The sequence below is a fragment of the Eulemur rufifrons genome, chromosome 17 (genome assembly GCF_041146395.1).
Source record: "Eulemur rufifrons isolate Redbay chromosome 17, OSU_ERuf_1, whole genome shotgun sequence".
Lineage (NCBI taxonomy): Eukaryota > Metazoa > Chordata > Mammalia > Primates > Lemuridae > Eulemur > Eulemur rufifrons.
The window spans coordinates 10,616,350-10,633,932 of record NC_090999.1 but is presented as its reverse complement, the minus strand read 5'-3'; the positions used below and the strand labels follow the sequence as shown (position 1 = coordinate 10,633,932).

Sequence of the window (17,583 nt, the reverse complement as noted above, 5' to 3'; positions counted from 1 at the left end):
GTAGGACATAAAAATTCCATAAAAATAAAATGCCATGGTGGTTCAGAGAAAAGAAACAGCAAATGTAGTTGGGAGCCCCTGACCTATTTTCTTAAAGTAAGGGGTTCAGTACTATAAACAAAGATCTAAAGGAAATCCATTCTTGGGATACTTCACTAAATATAATGGGTTCCAACTCTCTCCAGGAGAACCATAGAGATGTCGTATCTTCATTATTCCTTATAGCTGAGTAATATTCCATGTTATACATATACCACAGCTTAAATCAAAGAAAATTTCTTTTTAAAAATTAACATTGAATTAGATCTAGATTGAGCAGGGCCTGAAAAGTAATCACGTGAGAAGAATATTACATGAAGAAATATAGCATGACAAAAGACACAAATCTAGGAAAATGAAATAGGTTTAGAGAACGTTGAGTTTCTCAGTTTGGCCAGGGCATAGAGTACCTACAGGAAGGCAGACTAAAAGAAAGCTGGAGACCAAATCTGGCTATAACACATATAGAACTTTGAGTATTGGATGAAATAAATTTTGCCTTAATTTATAGACACTAGGAGTCAAAGAATGTTTTCTAAAGGAGTACCTGGTTAATTAAGTCAGGGAAAATATATAAAATCTGAATCCTTGCAGTAGTGATAATAATGAGCTAATAATTTGTTTTTCAGTTCCAAATATCTCAGGATCACAGTGACTCTGAGCTTATAATAATTTGCTAACCTCAGTGGAACATTATTTGAACATAATAAAATGACTAATAAACTATTTAGGATGATCATGAGACTACATATTAATTTATAGTCATTTTTCATCTTGTTTATAATGCAACTCACTCCTGCATGTTTCATTTGTCTAAGGAATCTGGGCTTGCCAGTGGTCCCTCATTTAATAAGCATTGCATACTCCCCAATTCTCTTAATAGCCAGTAACATGAAATGCTGATTTCAGGCAATAACAGCTATCACCATCTGCTGCTTCTTCACTATTTTTAACTCACTGTTGTACTACCAACTATGGCGAGCTTCAGAGACCACTTTTCAAAGAGTAGTGGACAATCAGCAAAAAAGGACCATGTAGGAATTATTTAGATGTCTGATCTCAGCTCCAGAGCTGAGCAAATGGATCAGACAAATGGTCTCTAGACCCATCTGCAGCCAAGTCTGGTTATAGCAGCAGAACAAGTCTGAACAAACCCCAGGACGGCTGCTCAAAAACAGCACCAATAGCAGCAGCATGTTTTTGCTCTTTTGCCAGTTTGCTGTGTACTATTTGTCAAGTCACTTTCGTGTACAGGGCTTGATTTCCTGATCTATAAAATGAAAGGATTAGACTAAGTCCCCAAGCAGAAAACCAGTGCATGTCTCTTTCTGTCAGCTGAAGGCTCCCTTTTAAGGATGGCCAGGATTCCCAGGAAGAAGACGGTTTACCCAGCAGGGGCATCCTGTCCATCTGTGACAACTGCCAGAACAGCATTCTGTTACAACTTCTTGGTTGTCTTACATTGGCTTCCGCAGTAAACAGCCTCTGAGATGATCTGAGTGAAGTAGGATTATTAGGAAATGCCCTTCGGGTCACACTTATGAAAAGCAAGGGGAGAAGGCAGATTGGGCACAGAGAGAAGTTGGTCTGTGATGCAGGCACAACACAGGACTCAGCCAAATCCATGGGGAACTCTGGACCCAAGATGGCCCCTCAGAGTTGTCCCAAATTTTGGCCCTGTCTCAACTAGTCATAGAATGTGGGCTTCCCCTCACCAACTCCCTGCCTTGGGTGAGGGAAATTTCTGGGGAGGCACTGGGCCATGAGCCATCCATGGCCAACACTCTGTGCAGCTGGGGGCAGGAGCATGTCAGTCCTGAAAGGGCTATCTGAACAGACAACAAGGGCAGCCACTCTATTCACCTCAAATCTCCTGAAATGAAGAAAAAAAGAAAGAAAGAAGCACAGTAAGGAAGAGAGACATAGATTAAAAAGAAATAGCTGGACGAAGAAAATCAATTTTAGTATCCTAAAGCCTTGCTATCTGCATGACCTGTTTCATTTCTTTGTGCTTCAATCTCTTTCTCTGTAAGGTGCTCTGAGGTCACTTTTTACCACGGAGATATCCATGATTCTTGGTCAATGTCCAAAGCTCTTTTGCTACCCACCTACCTCAAAGCTAAGTATTGCTAATGGACGAGAGGCATCAAAAATCTCCAGTAGCATTTGAAGTTCATCTGTGTTAAATGTGAAGAGATGCTCTTCAGCAGCAGCAAATTCAAATCTACACACTACATTGGACGCACAGCTATCCCAAGATTAAATTAGATTTGTAGGCAGCAACTTGGGAATTTCGACATTATACTGAACACAATTATTCAGTTAGTTGTATCTTTATTATCCATGTTCCCCCTTGTGAGGCAATTTTCCTTATTGGAAGTAAAGCAACCCCAACCGAAGCATTTAAAAATGATCCTTTTCCTGTTTTTATTAGCCAGTATCAAAGAAATGACTATTTGAAGCACAACCAAGGGGAGGGAATTGGTTTTTTATTGCTCAGTTCATGTTGTTATGGCTTTAGGAGTGCAGAAAGACTCCCCAAGGAAATACTGCCTCTCAAAACAAGCTTGCAGGGTAATCAACAGGAGAGGTCTTTCAACAGAGAGGGAAAACAGAAAAAAATTATTAAAATATAATTAAATAAGCAAAGTGGGTACCAAATAAAATGTGAAAAGTAAGCTGTTTGGAACAGAAATGCCATTTCTTGAAATTTACTTTCAAAGTAGTATTACACTATACGTTATCCAAATGGAGCTACATAAATCTTCCTGACCACTGGAACAGCTATTGATCTTTAAAGTCAAAAATCAAAAAACAAAGATTAATGTCACATATGAATCTGAATTTACACTCTGGCACTTCAGAATGAATGTCCACCAGGCTGTGTCAAACAGAGTAAAATCCCCTCCACCAAGGAAACATGGTATCCACCCATCCCATCCAAACACACATCCAGTGAACGTGCTGGAACACAGAGCACCAAGGAGCTAGCGTGTTGCAGAATGAAGATTCCTTTACTGTGACCATTGCAAGTCCTTTGTTCACAAGGCAGTTGGCTTCACCTCAAGCTCCATCTACAAAAACTCACGTTAGGCTATTTCCTTCTTCCCTAGCTTGATTATTACGAAGACCCTTTATCTGAAGCTGTTCCTCTAACAGATACTATGTTATTAAAGAAACAACTCTTTAATTTTATTTCTTAAATTTTTTATGGAAAGATACTGTATTTCTCACCACTGACAGAAAAAAATAGATGAGAGGAATAATGGAGTTTGCTCAATTCATAGGAAAGGGGTATTTAAATATATCTTCATGTATGTGTACACATCTGTACATACTACAGATCAACACTTTTTCTTTTCTTCTTATATTGATTATTTTAGTTCTGACTTTAGCAATGTGGGCAGCCAGAAGCAGAGGATCTACTAGAAACCATTCCACTATACCAGATACACGTAACTTTCTATATTTTATTTAACAAAGGGAGAAAAACCAAGACGCAAATCCCCAAGAGAAACCTAATCAATGTGAATTTAAAAGGACTCACAAATCTATGACTCTTTAATACAGAGAGGGAACATAGATCCAAATAAATGATTTACTAATTTAAAGATTAAATTTTTTAAATATTTTCTAGATTAATGATTTACTTAAGTTGTCATACAAACCCAATTTCCAAGTCAGATAATAGAAATATTACAAAACAATATCATTTTCAATTTAAAAAATACACAGTAGCATTCTACTCACTTCTAATCATTGAAAATAGCTGTCAATAATTCTGTAAACTTCTGAGGTTGAAAAGTCTTCAGCAATTATCTTCAGCAATGCTTAATATATATAGTTCATGTTTCCTTAAATATACAAGCTATTTTCACCCATAAAAAGATGTAATTACATTGTTAAAAATAAAGTTCCAAATTAGAATATCCTCAGAAGAAAACATATGTCCAGAGAAACACTTTTTTCTTTAAAGTAAAATGCCCAAGTCTAAGAAAATACGATAGGGCTATTCATAGGCTTCTTTTAGACTCAGTAAAGATCACGGCTATAGCCTCATCCTCATTTATTCACTTAACAAAACTATACTGGGGACCTACTGTGTGAGCAGGGTTATACCCATGTTAGGGTAAGCATATGTTAGGATGAGCAACAAATTAATACAAAGGAACTAAAACTAGAAAAATAAACAGAGATTAAACTAGAGGATAATGAATGGAAAGTAAAGTAATTAAAGACTAAATAAACAAGATAGATTTTTATCAAACAATGATAGAACTGCAAAGAATTCTAATATCGACTCATCCTAAAGGGCCTACCCCAGGATGCAAACATTTCCAGAGACCTCTGCAAAACATGGTCATTCAACAGCAAAGGATATGAGAAGACTAAGGAGAATCAGGTCTCTGACGATGTCTTCAATTTTAGAGCTGATTCTCTGATCTTCCCAGTAGTAATATAACTTTCTCCTAATGTCCCAAGAAGATTTTCAAGGGAGGGTACCCCTGCTGGGTTTTATGAACCAGCAAGTGCACTCTAATAAATAATGTCATTTTGTCACAAACATTTATCTAACAATTCACTCTGCATTCCCATTGTAATAATAATTTTATCACTGCAAAGCTGTTCCCCTGGGTTGTGTGGCTCTATGTCCTGAGATGACCAATAAGGAACCAGGCTTCTCTGCCCTTAGTAGAGCTGCAAAAGTGATTCAAGGATCCTCGCTTTTATTTGCAGATCCCTATTTTCATCATTAGGTGCAAGCAATTTAAAATACTGCCAAGAATTCCTGGTGAGAAACCCCCAGCACTATTCTTTTGTTCTTGCAGCACCCAAAGGAGAACAATGGTATAATGGACAGTGTATGAAATTTAGAAGAGAGTGACCCCACTAATCTGCACTGTAAAATCAGTGCAAGTCATTTAATCTGCCACGGCTTCAGTTTCCTCACCTATAAACTGGAGATAATGATAGACACCCCACCACCACCACTTCTGTGGTGATAAATGAGATTAATTTCTGAAATGCCTCATAATTCACAGAGCAATTTCATAGACGTAATAGTGGAGAAGCGTCCCGGGGCTGGCAAGAAAGAAGGGCAAATTCTCAAATATAAGATGCAATAATTCCCCATATTAACTGCTGTTAAATCCCTAGCTTTGAAACCAGAGATAAATGTAAGGTGTAAATTATAAACTATTTAGAAAGGAAAGAAAATGTGCCCACTTTCCCCAGCCCTCCATTGGTTTCTGTTTGTATCTAGGCACAAAGGCTACCCCAGGCAAAGGGCATTCCCAGCACAAAAGTCAGTAACAGTGAAGAGTGCTCTGGAGGATCTGGAAGACAGCCTCTCAGCTCTACGCCCACGCCACAGACTCTAACAAATATGCTAATTATTTTATATGTTAAAGTTATTATAGACACCAGATAGCCTGCCAATTTGTCAGCAGGTTGTTCCTAATGAGCAGTTAATTTGTCCTTTGGAGAGCCATGCAAAATGAGCTGAAGTTCCTTCAGAAGATGTCTTTCACTTCTGATCACCTACGCCATAAAACTGTCACTTGCTTCTTTTCTTTCTTTCTTTCTTTCTTTTTTTTTTCAGGGCTACTTCTCAGTCACTGCAATTCTTTGAAACACAGAGATAAAAGATAAAACACAGACTGGGAAAGATTTTGGCCACCACGGAAATGAGGGTGACTGGCACAGTGAGGAGAGTAGCCACAGCCCCCTTCAGCTGTGTGCCCTGGGCAGGGAGTGGCCTCTTCGCTTCGGTGTCAGCAACTGTCAAGCGGATCAGCAGTGCCTACCGTTCTGGCTGTCCCCAGCATTACATGGATGACTACGTGTGAGGTGCTTATGGGAGGTCGTGGCACCTAGTAAGTGCTCAGTTACTGTTAGCTGCCATAATTAAAATGATTGAAAGTATAATAAACTTAGAAGTAGCCAAGCCTATCAAACATCTATTAATAATCATTTTTGTCCCATGAGTTAATATTTAAAAAAATAAAAAGAGAGAGTTAGGTAGAACATTGATTTTGTTCTTTTTACATTAGAGGGCAATTGATGCTCTAATTCCTGTTCTCCCTAAATTTGTTCTCTTCTCCTCTCTCCTTGTATTTATATTCTCTCTTCCTTCCCAGCCTCAGTCACACACCTTCTTCCTCTTCCTGGGGTCCAAACTACTGCTGACAGTTGGAGCATGTAAGACCTGGCCTTTGTCTTGGACTAAACCAAGATGCCCCCACAATTTGACCCAAGTACTCAACTGAACCAAAAGGTTCAACTGCACATGTAAGTAGACTTTTCCTGACTTCTCCACCTTGCCAAGAAAGTGGCTTACTTGCAGCAAGAAGGTCAATCCACAAGTAGAGAAATTCCTCAAATTTTTCTCTAGAAATTTTGGTTCTCTTTCCACTGCTACATCTGCACGGAAAATGCAGCAAAGGAATTTACCACAGAAAGGGTAGCAAACAAAAAATGTTTTAATAACATTTCTACACATTGCTCAAGGCTTCTAAAGTTACAATTATGAGTTCATGCAGTGTTAACAACTGTTTTTCATTTTGTCACTGGTTTAAGAATATAAATAGGAATTGATAGAATGACAACATCGAATGCACAACCTAATAGAGATTTACAGCTCCAGAACTCTACACTTCTTCAACCATGGAATGGGGGAAATGTTGACCATGTGTTTATATTTCATTGCCGAGGAAAATTCAGAGATGGTTAGTGATTATTCACGTCAAAATATTTAAAGCGATACCTCCTTGGGGTATTAACTAGCACATTTTGAAAGTATCTGCCCACAGGCTTCCATCACCCATTGCCGCGTGCAGGCTTGGGAAGCGCCCGGCGGGCCAGGTTTCTCTGCCCCTTTGTGGAAAAGCACCCCAAGGTCCTCACTGAGATGGAGCCCACAGGGATCACCTTCCGTGAACTAAACCATGTGAGAGATGGAACATGAAGACTTTCGGGAATAACTAGGGAGAGTCTCTAAACAAAATATTTAGTTTCTTCCAAGAGCCAAAGTTACTCCTCCTCCCAGCGATCTGTGTGGTTTGTTTTGTTTTGTTTTTTGATTTTTGGTTTTTGTTTTTAGAAAACACGCACATCTTTTAGACATTTCAGGAATTGTAGGTATTGTCCAGGCTGTCATTATTTTGAAGGGAACGTAATTCTTAGGCGCACTCCCCACTTCTCATTATGTTCACATTTACCACACTGGGGAAGAAGGGTCTTCCCGTGAATCAGGAACATGATCATCTTGTTCTGAAACTATTGGTCTCCATGCCTGGCTTCTCAATTAGACTCCGAACTTCCCTAGAGCACCTCTTATTCTATCTAGAGATTAATACAGTAAGCAGATAAAAGAGGAGGTCTGACTTTCTGTAGCTATAAAAAGCTACATTCTGGGGAAGTTCAGCCAATACTGGTTTCATGGCCACGAGGAAGAACCGCCACTCTGCCCCTCATAGCAGGCACTGTGCTGTACCATAGGGTCTCAGGGCTTCTTGAGGAAGATGCTCTCTTTGTACAGTTCTAGTCAATCTACAGCATTTGATTAAATATCACTAATAACACCAATTAAAAGTCTTATATAAAAGTGAAAACATTTATTCAAGACATTCAGCATCAACACAATTCACAGTCTTATTTCAAGTTTAGTAGATCTACATGTTTTGGGGCAATAATAAAAGTAAGGGTAACACTACAAGTATAATCAGCATCCATCACTGGACTGAAAATAAGAAGTCACTTATCAAACACAATTTTTGTTGCAGGTGGTTATATCCCACAAAAGGCAGATAAATAAATAAAATCAGTAAATATACCAATTAATATCTAAATATATTTAGATAGACATAAACACATACTGTTGGTAGGACTGCAAATTAGTACAACCTCTGTGGAAAGTAATATGGAGATACCTCAAAGAGCTAAAAGTAGAACTACCATTTGATCCAGCAATCCCACTACTGGGTATTTACTGAAAGGAACAAAAGACATTCTATAATAAAGACATCTGCACTCGAATATTTATAGCAGCACAATTCACAATTGCGAAGATGTGGAAACAACCCAAGTGCCCATCAATACATGAGTGGATTAATAAAATGTGATACATGTATATACCATGGAGTACTACTCAGCCATAAAAAACAATGAACTAATACCTCATATATTATCCTGGATGGAACTGGAGCCCATTCTTTGAAGTGAAGTATCACAAGAATGGAAAAACAAGCACCACATGTATTCACCACTAAATTAGTACTAATTGATCAACACTTAGGTGCACATATGGAAGTAACATTCATCAGCTATTGGGCAGGTGGGGGGAGAGAGGAGGGGATGGGTAAATTCACATCGAATGTACGCAGTGCGCACTGTCTCGGGGGTGGGCACGCTTGGAGCTCTGACTGGGGTGGTGCAAAGGCAATACATGGAACCAAAATGTTTGTACCCCTGTAATATTCTGAAATAAAAATAAATAAATAAAATGCTTTATATTGCTAAAAAAAAAAAAAAAAAAAAGGTGAGGGTAGTGTTTTGTAACAATGAACTAAAATGATATAGATGTATTAAGGAGAAAAAGTAGCAACATGGGTTAGAACCAAATATTATAATAATCCTTCATCAAACATAACCACACATGACAGAATGTTTGCTAGGGAACTCAGTTTAGGGTCAAATAGTTGATCCCCTAACTTACAGGGTAGATCTCTAGCACAACCTCCTCCACTGTAATCACTGCCACCCCATTGCAGAGGACTCACTCCCTTGTTAGGCCCAGCTATGACGTGGACAGCCCTAATCATTAGGTCTCTCTTAGACCGAGTCAAATATAACTTCTTGTAACTGATATATGTTGGTCTTTGTTCAGCACACTGAAATTTAATTTTCATCATGAAAGCTCTTCAAATATTATTTTTTAAGCTACAGACAATCCCTTAACATTACCATGGTGCAAAGCCCATAGGCATTCAGTAGAACCTGTACTTCGAATATTCATGCAATCATTCTGTTTTTTACTTTCAGTATAGTATTCAATAAATTACATAAAATATTCAACACTTGATTACAAAATAGGCTTTGTGTTCAGTGATTTTGCCCAACTATAGGCTAATGTAAGTATTCTAAACACGTTTAAGGTAGGCTAGGCTAAGCTATGATAGTAAGTTAGGTATATGAAGTCAATTTTCTATTTATAATATTTTCAACTTTATCCGGATGTAGCCCCATCATAAGTTGAGGAGCACCTGTATTAAGTTTCTAAACTTCATTTATTCCCTTCTTCATTAAAATTTATTCACTCTAGATATTATTCCAGAAGCTGTCACATATTTTAATACATCCCTAAGGCCATCTTAAAATGCAAAATATCTAGAGGGTTCCACCAGACAAACAGCCAAGTAAAGTTGTCTAAGCAGCTTCAACAGATACCAGTGGATATGGACTTAGAGCAAAAGTATTCTTAATTACTCAAAATCAATCCAGAATTCATTCTGTTTCAAAGGGAAGAGAGAGTTAAGGCAAAGTTGATGTGAGTTGATTCCCAAGTGGAAAGAAAAGTTACCCCTCTGTTTTGCTTTAAATGTGCAAAAAGATTCCCCAAATCTGTGACAGTATCTTCTCATTGTCAGACCAAAGATGGTACCGTTAGCTGCACTACTGCTTTTATTTGAACCTAATAGTGGAACAGTATCATTTATCTTCTGATTTGTATTAGAATAAAATTATTTGCTGGAGACAAAAGATGAAGACCTACCCTAACTCAGAATTAGGGTGACCTTTGGAGGTATCTTTAGGTGAATATGTATCCAATAAATGAGGCAGCATTCACTAGTCAAAGCAATAACAGTATACTACCTCTGAAGAACATGTCCTAGGCCTCTTCCTCCTTTCCCCCAAAAGAAGTCACAAATTATCTGATACAACTCGATGACACTTATTAGCAAAGAATCTAGGCAAAAATTTGCCCACTGATTAGACTATCTCTGTTCCATTGTGGCTGACTGTGAAAAACTGATAATGCTATACTTTGTACAAAATGATAAATGTATAGGTACTCAAACGTTGCAAAGGAGTGAATGTTTGTACCCCCCAAAATTCACATGTTGAAATTCTAATCCCAATGAGGCAGTATTTGGAGGTGGGGCCAGTGGGAGATAATTAAATCATAAGGGTGGAACCTTCATAAATGGGATTAGTGCCCTTAAAAAAAGAGGCCAGAGAGCTAGCTTGCTCTCTTTCTTCATGGCCATATGAGGGTACTATGTGAAGATGCAACCCAGATGAGGGCCCTCACCAGAACCCAACAATGTTGGCACCCTAATCTTAGACTTCGGGCCTCCAGAAGTGTGAGAGAAAAATTTCTGTTGTTTATAAGCTATCCAAGCTATGGTACTTTGTTACAGAAGCGCAAACCATTTGAAGCAATCATGAAAAGTACCACAGTCCCCCTTATCCACAGTTTTGCTTTCCACAGTTTCAGTAACCTATGGTTAACCAAGGTCCAAAAATAATAAGTGGAAAATTCCAGAAATAAACAATTCATATAGGTTTGAAATAGCAAGTCCTTCCAAGTAGCATGATGAAATCTCATTCTATCCAGCTCCATCCCTCTCCATCTGGCCTGGGATGTGAATTGCCCCCTTGTCCAGCATCTCCACACTATAGTCACCCCCCAGCCTGTGTCATTTAGTAGGAAGTCTGGGTTATCAGATCAACTGTCTTGGTATCTCAATGCTTCTGTTCAGGTCATCCTTATTTTATTTACTAATGGCCCCAAAGAGCAAGAGTAGTGGTGTTGACAATTCAGATAAACCAAGAAGCTGTAAAAGTACTTCCTCTAAATGAAAAGGTGAAAGTTCTCAATAAGGAAAGAAAAAAAATTGTATGCTGAAATTGCTAAGTCCTATGGTAAGAACAAATCTTCTATCTGAAAAATTGTGAGGAAGGAAAGAGAAATTTCTTCTAGTTTTGCTGTTCCATCTCAAACTGCAAAAGTTACAGCCACAATTTTGATAAGTGCTTAATTAAGATGAAAAAGGCATTAAATTTGTGGGTGGAAAACATGAATAGAAAATGTTCCAATTGATGGCAATAGGGTTCATACTATCTGTAGTTTTAGGGATCCTCTCGAATTTTTGGAATGCATCCCCAGGGGATAAGGCGGGACTTCTGTATTCATCTCAGTGTAACATAGTGGTTAAAAATAACAGCCAACTTGCTACCTGGATCCTCAGAGCTCAGTCCATCATTTGTTAAGTCTTGGTCTAAATGCCAACTTTTCAAGAAGGCCCAAGGTGCCCACTCTAATTAAAATTGCCCTCTTCCTCCTACACTCCCAATTAACTTAATATGCCAATTTTCTTTATTCAGAGACATTAGCCTCTTGCAATATATCACGTGGTTTACTGAATCACTGTGTGTCAATTGTTCCACTTCCCCTTCCTCCCAGCACACACACACACACACACACACACACACACAAATATATGAATGACAAGGACAGGATATTTATCTGTTTACTGACTTATCCCAAGAATCTAAGAGTCTTTGGCAAATAGTAGGAAGTAAAAAGTCAACATATATCAGTTGAATGAATGACTGTAGGCATAGACAGAGCTAGCCCTGAGTCCCCATTCAGCCTATACATGCTGTATGACTTTGGGAAAATGATCACCCTCTCTGGTCCTGTGTTTCTTCATTGGTAAAATGAGGAACATACAAGTATCTACCCCATAGGATCTTTGAGGGGATGAAGTAAGTCCATGAATGTCACGTGCTTAGAATCATGTCTGGACATAGAAAGCTTTCAATAAATATTGGCTTCCATAGTTATTAATATCATTTCAAGATAAGTTTTCCTGTGGTGGCGGTGACGGATTTGTGATGATTTATGCTCTCGGGCAACCAGCTCCCCTCAAATCTGACAGCATCGATCTGCAATGGTGAAAGAAACCCAAGCCACTTGGTGGAGTAGCAGAGCCACCAAGGGTGGCGCCCCAGCCCTGTGATCTCTCATCACAGCTGCAATTCCACGATATCCATGGCCTGCAAAGGAGCTGTGAACAGTGTAAGTGCTACTGCCTCTGACCTGCTGAAGTAGAATAAACATAACATTGAAACCACTGAGTAAGTGATGGTGAGGCTCAGAACCCTTAAAAGGCAGGGAAAGCAGCTCCTCTCTTCCTACTTAAACTGAGATTTGTTTATTTGGCTTAACTGGAGTCAAAGCTAATGGTTCTAATGGCTTTGAATCGCCCCAACTTATTCTCCAGATTTCTACACATGGACTGTAACTTACACTTCATGAAAGAAGATAAAGTGAAAAAAAAATCCCTCCATAAAAGAATTTACCAGAACATACTAATCATTTAGACATTCGCTTATGTTTCTAGAAAGCTAAGGGTCAAGAATGGTATGGTAACTTTTTCCTGGGGCAACATCCAAGTCTGCCTAATGGCAGTAGGAGGTGGGCCTGCAAATTAGACCAATAACCTGAATATTCACTAAGGATTTAGGAAAACAAAACACATTGGAAATACCCATTATCATTTACACATACCTTTGATCTAGGAAGAAAAGCAAAGAATTCAGGACTGATTGAATTAGGAGGAAAGGTGGGAATTTGAGAGGAAGACAGAGATAAGAAATAAAAAGGGATGACAAAAGGGGGGATGGGTATTTATGGATTTCTCGACAATAATAGTCTTGACTTCCCTGTTAATTATAATATGTCTCTCCAAGGCTAATCTTCTATGTTAAGTGGTCCCTTAAGGCATTATAAAAGCAAAATGAAATGACCAACTACACATTCAAGGAATAGATAATGACAAACAATGCCAATAAGGAATTTCTCTCTTTACTTTAGAGATGAAAGACCCCAAGAGTTGAAGTTGGAATTAAATTTCCAAACCCCCAAGTCAATGCTCTGTACTCCACACAAGAAGTTCACCAAACTTTAATGTGCACGAGATCAATGACTGAGTAGTTCCGGAAGGAACCCAAGACTCTGCAGTTCTGATGAGCTCCCAGGTGGCGCTGATACTGCTGGTCCTTGGATTAACCTGAGTTAGAAGTCTCAGCCCCACTGTACCTGTTAAGGTAAGCCTCCCGAATAATTTTTTTTAATGAAAAGGTATTTTCTAAAAGCAGGAGAAAGTGAGGTTACTGATGGGATACTGACGTTTTAAAGTTCTAATAATTCAACAACATTTGCAATATTCAAGGTGCATTTGCACAGCAGTATCAACTGCCATTAACAAGTAAAATATACTTAAGTTGCAGATTTTTAAAGTATACACAAACACCAATGTTTTATAGTTGAGCGATTTCAATGCATTTTATTGATATGCATTTACTAATAATATCCCCCTTACGTTTGAAATATACCATCCAAAAATTGCACTAAACCCATAAAAACTGTCTTAATTCTCAATCTACTTTGATAACAGAGATACTATATCTAAGGGTTACATTCACTTTCTTTAAAATTAGACATTTTAGATAAGAAAAATGGCACACTAGATTCCAACAGGTCATTTGCACAGATTTTACCCTGGAATAGCACAACATAACAAAGTTGACCATACCCAATTACATATATTAAAACCCTACTTAAAAGGGGCCATAGGATAGATAGTGGGAGAAAAGATAAAAAGGTCAGGTTACTTCTGTTTCTCTCTTTTCTTCCTCTCCTTTCACAGAAGAATCTCAATGCATTTGAAGAAAGTTGATGAAAACTAAACACATAGTGTACCTCCAACCAAAACTCGCGGTTACCTCCCAAAGCTTCCTATTGGTCCCCTTGAATCAGCTGAGCACAAGAGGTTTTCCCTATAAAAAGTCCACAGTGTATCTAAATCTGATCCCAGTAAAATTTCACTTCAGCTGAAGTGAAAATGCAGAGGTAGCATTTACGGATAACAGCTGGAGAACATTAGTTCCCTGTCTCTCCTTTTCTCTCCCAAGGGTTGAAAATTCTGCTGTTCAGACAGGAAGTCGTCATATACCACACACTGTACGATACAAGAATGCTGGGATATAAGAACAAGTTACAGAGGATTAGAAGGACTGTGGAGGGGTTTTGTTCAAGAAAGAATGCATAGCAGTGATTCTATGTACCTCCTGGGCTGTCCTTTTGCCTGACAGTGTTCAACTAGCACAGTTACGCACACCTAGAATGGACAGCACAAACTACAATTATGAACTGAAAGCTTTTTAATAAGTCAGAGTAAGAAGGCTTAATCATTCATTTTTCCACACATTTTTATAACACTAACTCTAAGACATTTTGAGGAGTGGCCAAAATTCTCCAATAATCTTTTTTGGCACATTTTCAACATTTGCTATCTAAAAAAACAATCTTTAACTTTTTATATTTAAAAAAATGCCAAAAAAAATACCTCTCACATCACTGCCCAGGATAAGGATGAATATGTATGTATGTGTCAAAACATGATCTGAAAAAGAATGATTTAAACAAAAAGTTCTTGTGGATATGGTTTTTTTAGGGTGGGTTTCTGCTGTAATTTCACAAAGCTGCTGAGAAATGAACACAGAAACAAACACAAGGAGAGACACCCACATTCTGCGGCCAAAACTCAACGTTTTGAGCAGGACGATAAGAGTTTCCTTAACACCACATGCTGAATAGCTATTCTGCATTCCTACCAGTCTGCAAGCACTGGCCCCTCCTTTGTAACCAACTGTCCTCTGGGGGCGGGCTGTAAAACTGACCCAGTCTCTTCCACTCTCCTCCAGCCAAGCTCACAAGATACAAACCTTCTTAACTTTTGAACTGTAGGAAAATGCCTTTGCCTTATGCATATCAGGGGCATGCAATTAATTGGGTTACAACAGTAAGGTTTTATGCAAAGAGGGGGAGGAGGAACGAGGGAGAAGCCAATCGACACATCCATCATCCTTTTAGGAGTGGGTGGAGTTTAAAGTTTCCCTAACTTCCAAGTTCCCACTTGACAGGCAATATTTCTGTGCAATTTCCAGCCCCACGTAACGGATGGTCCTTTGCCCGTCTCGAGCCTGGAGAGAGCCCAGACAAAGCCCCCAGCCACTCCACGCCTCGCGGGACCGATAGGTGGTTAGTTTCATGAAGCTGTCAGACCAGGGGCAGTTAGCAAAGAATGGAAACTTAACTTCTCCTTCCAGAAGTTTTTCCTGCTACAGTAGAGTCCAGGGGACTGGAGTACAAAGGCCTGGGAAAGTTTTCACTGTGTTATTTTTCAAAAACGTCTTCCGCCATCTGCCAAACCATCATCTCCTAAACCCCAGATGCCCAGGGAGGGGAAGTTGAGGCACATGTGTTCAGAAACACAGCAGAGATGCAACTTGAGCCGTCCCAAAGACAAACTGGGAAGTTGATTAGAGACCCCCACGGTAAGAAGACATCCTTGGGGCGCCTGACCCACTCAGGGATCGCTCAGTGCCAAGGGGAAGGTGATGGCCCAGACAGGGTGCTCAATGGGGGTGCGTCACGGCAGCGTGCGAGAACCTTCCTTCCCAGCCAGGAGGACGAGGGGAGGGGAGGGGGGACTCGATCCTGGAGTCTGAGGACGGGCGGCCCACTCACCCTCACTGCCGTACTGTTTGCCATTGTTCGCGCCCATCCTGTCGCCGTCATGCCCGCCGTCTCCCGGGACACTCCATAGCTGGGGCGCACCTCCTGCGCTCGTGGCCAAAGGAAAGCCCGCCCGACGGGACCGTTAGCTGCACATACCCTCCACGCTCCGAGGCCGATCTTCGGCCAGGGGTGGCCCCTGCACTACGGTGGGAGGGGGGCGCTCCGTCCCCTCCTGGCACCCCCGATCGGTCCAGGCGGGGCCAAGGACAGCGCCGCTCTTAGAATCCGCGCTCGGGGCCGGCGGGCGCAGTGCCGCGCAGAGCCGGAGCCCCGGGGCGGCCCAGAGGCTCGCCGCGCCGCCGCCGCCGGGTCCCCATCCGCCCGCCCCGATCCCCTGCGGTGGGCGCTGAGCCGCGCGGGCGCCCGGGCTCCCGGGCTCGGCTGCCGCCTTCGGGCGCCCCTGCACGCCCGCGGCTCCCCCGGGGAGGGCGCGGCGGCCACTTGTTGCGGGTGCCCAGAGCAAGCTAGACTGGCTGCCCGGCGCTGCTCGCCCGCGGGCCGGACTTTTGTTAGCGCCAGGCGCCTCCTCTCGCCGCCCAGCGTCAATCACAGCTGGAGCCCCGGGGAGGAAGGCTGGCCCGGAGATGCGCGGCCTTTTAAAGGGGCAGCGCGCCTTTTCGGGGCTCCGTTCCCGGCCCGGGCCTGGGCACCGGCTCTGCGCGCCACCCGCTCACCGTTTGCAGCGAAGGGTCGTGCTGCTGGCTCTGTTTTACTATTGTTCTTTTATAGGCCCGGCCCCAGTTTATAAGACGAACTTCCAGGCGTCGTTTGAAGTCCCTTGGGTTGGTCTGCAAATATAGCCTATTTTAGGCGCGTGGGCATTTAAAATAAACACTCGTCAGTCTCTGATTCTGACACATTTCAGGTGTGTCTGTTGGCATTCTCCTGTGGCTTCCCATGTTTGGGGACTGAGGCGGGGAATGGAGGAGAGAGGGAGGGAAAACTTGAGGCGAACTTAACAGGGAATCGGCCCCTGGAGAGCAAAGACATTCCCCGCCCCGGTGAAGGAGGTTTCCTGGCTCAGAACTTTTAAGAGCTTCAGAGCCAGGAAGTGTATTTTCTCCTCGTTTCTATGATCTTTTTTTCTTGTGGTTGGTGTTATCCTTTGTTTAATACATTACAACCTCTTTTGGAAATTTATATGGGACTTGTAGAGCCTTAAAATGGCCTTTTGGTGTTCCCTGCATTAAATAGAAAAAAGGAAATTCTTTTTAATGTTTTATTCTCTTTCCATGTAAATACTTAGAATTTTATAACATTACATCCTAGTAAAGACCAGGGCACTCACCACACAGATTTCTTTGTAGAGACGCAATTATACAGCACAGTTTCTACTTATAGGTGTTACATGTTGCAAATTAAACTCATTATATATAATAAATATATATATGCATATGATACTTGAGTAGAAAACTACGTGTTTTGTAATTATATATTTCCTAAAAGGCTGGTGACCACATCCAGAAATTGTTAGTGATTGCTTCCTATATATTCTATTGGGGTAATTTCCTTTAATTTGCCACAATTTTCTTTCAAAATCTAAAAATCCAGATATCATGCATTAAAAGAAAAAGTAACTAATTCATCTGTTTCCAAGGATAGGATTAAATAGTTTTATATTGTGCTGATAACATTCCCACTGTCCCATTTCAAAGGTATGAAAGACCATATTTTAGCTCACCTCTTAATATCTAGAATCCAGCACAATGGCCAATAATATGTGCTTCTAAATGTCTGCTAAATTAAATTAAAAACCTGTGTCATGAGCCGTAAATAAGGTAAGGATGTCAAACATTTGAAAGAGTCAATGGGTTATCTGAGATTCCACTTGAAAGCGTAAACCCAATCTATAACAGAAAGGAGCTGACATCTATTTTGTCTTCATGCAAAAC

General features: G+C 40.6%; 1 protein-coding gene across 1 annotated transcript in view; it reads right to left on the bottom strand.

Moving 5' to 3' along the window:
- FBXL7 (F-box and leucine rich repeat protein 7) overlaps positions 1 to 15,654 on the bottom strand; it is a 367,989-nt gene extending 352,335 nt beyond the window's left edge. Inside the window, exon 1 of the mRNA XM_069492640.1 lies at positions 15,641 to 15,654. The gene's annotated coding sequence lies outside the window, so the exon portion shown is untranslated. The remainder of the gene's footprint in view (positions 1 to 15,640) is intronic.
- Positions 15,655 to 17,583: the final 1,929 nt, after the last annotated feature.